General features: G+C 34.5%; 1 pseudogene; it reads right to left on the bottom strand.

Annotated features, from left to right (window-relative positions):
- Positions 1-1,032: 1,032 nt before the first annotated feature.
- LOC145294333 (U2 spliceosomal RNA) lies at positions 1,033-1,139 on the bottom strand (annotated as a pseudogene).
- Between the last annotated feature and the right edge of the window lie 864 nt (positions 1,140-2,003).

Here is a 2,003-nt window from a genome sequence, read left to right as displayed (position 1 = left end):
ATAAACTTACAGTTACAGTATAATATTTAAAAATAACATATAGTCGGTATTTACAATAAAGTTACAATATGATAATGAAAAACCCGTACAGTAGCTAGTTAATATCAGATATTTAAGAAAAATTATAGTGTGTAGTTATAATAGGATATTAAAATTAACGTATATTTGGGAGTTAAACTAGATTAGTTAAAGAGTAAAAAGTCAAATAACGTGCAGTGAGTAGTTAATATTGGATATTTTAAAAAACGTACATTTAGGAGTTACAATAAGATTTTTAAAACAACGTATAGTTAGTATTTTCAATATGTTATTTAAATAAACGTATTGTGGGTAGTTACAGGTAGTATTAAAAAGCACGCACTGGATTGTTACATTAGGCTATGGTAAATACACGTATAGTTGGTAGTTTATATGGGATATATGACAACGAATAATGGTTTGTTTGAATAAGATATTTGAAGCAGTATAGCGGGTAGTTACAAGACGATATTACTAAACGTATAGAAGATAAAATGTATAGTAAGACGTAACAAGAGGATAAAAATAAAAATATAATGGGTTGTAAAAATGTGATATTTGAAAACGTATTGTGAGGATTTTCCACAGAGTATTTAAAATAGGTATATACGTGGTTATAAAACAATATTTAAGAAAAGGATCATGGGTTGTTGAAATAAAATATTTAGCAAAACATATAATAGATAGTTACAATAGAATATTAAACAAGGTCGATAGCCATTAGTCGTGTGCTCTCGTGTAATGAATGAATGCGTGAATGTAGGATTGACATGAGATTCTTAAAGATAAACTAAAATGACCGAAAAATGGGCTGAAATGACTTAAATAAATCAAAAGTAAATGACTTAGAATGACTTTAATGAACTTAAGGATGAATTGAATGACCTTAACAATGACTTGAATGCTTAAAAATAACTGGAATCCTTCAAAAACGAATGATCTGGAGAATGAGTCGAATGGCTTTGAGACTGACTGGTTGTAAATTGGGTGATCAGTTTACATTAAATTACTACAGAAAAGTGATCCCCCATTTTATATCACAAAGTTACAAACATAAGTACACCATGTAGTAAGAACAGATACTACACTTTGATCTTGGCCAAAAGGCCAAGAAAAGCGGTATTTATTTGCTCCCCCACCGAGCAAATTAGGCACAAGGCCGATTTTTAATGTGAGGAGTGAAGGGGAAATTGGGACCAGCTCCCCGGGGAGTAGGGGAGCTGGATAGTGAAAACTGGTATTAAGGGTTGCCCCTACATTGACCAACGTCTTATATGTAGGGTTGGTATTTATTTGCTCCCCCACCGAGCAATTAGGCACAAGGCCGATTTTTAATGTGAGGAGTGAATGGGAAATGGGGACCAGCTCCCCGGGGAGTAGGGGAGCTGGACAGTGACAGTTAGTATGAAGGGTTGCCCCTACATTGACCAACGTCTTTTATGTGGGGTTGCCCACACATATGGTCTTTGCTTGCAATATCTGCCGAAACAGATACTACACTTTGAGATATTAAATCCTTTATTCATGTTAAAAATACAGTTAAAATCAACAATGAACAAAAAACTTAGGGACATGGCCAACTCAAAGGGGGAGATTGTGGGCGTCGTTGGTCATCCTTGTCACTCCTGAACTAAACAAAATCAAAAGCTTCTCTCAGCTAGTATCTTCTTTCACCATAATACCGCATTCACCCTTTCGTACTGGGGGACGTACTACTTAACTCCCAATTTTTAAAGCATTTTGTATTGCCCAATAAAAACTTAAAAAGCTAAGAACAGAAAATATTAACAACAGACCTTTGATCTTAACTAAAAAGGCCAAGCACAAAAGTGTTACGGACAGACTGACGGACCGACGGAGTGACTTATAGAGTCGCTTGCACGCGACTAAAAATATAATGGATATTTAATGTCAGTTATCTAAAAACCGTATTGTAAGGTAGTTGCAATAGGATAACGGAAACTAAAGTGATTAGTTGCAATATG

This window comes from Euprymna scolopes, chromosome 15, assembly GCF_053919585.1.
Source record: "Euprymna scolopes isolate OS-2025 chromosome 15, ASM5391958v1, whole genome shotgun sequence".
NCBI classification, from domain to species: Eukaryota; Metazoa; Mollusca; class Cephalopoda; order Sepiida; family Sepiolidae; genus Euprymna; species Euprymna scolopes.
This window is presented reverse-complemented; position numbering and strand designations above follow the sequence as displayed.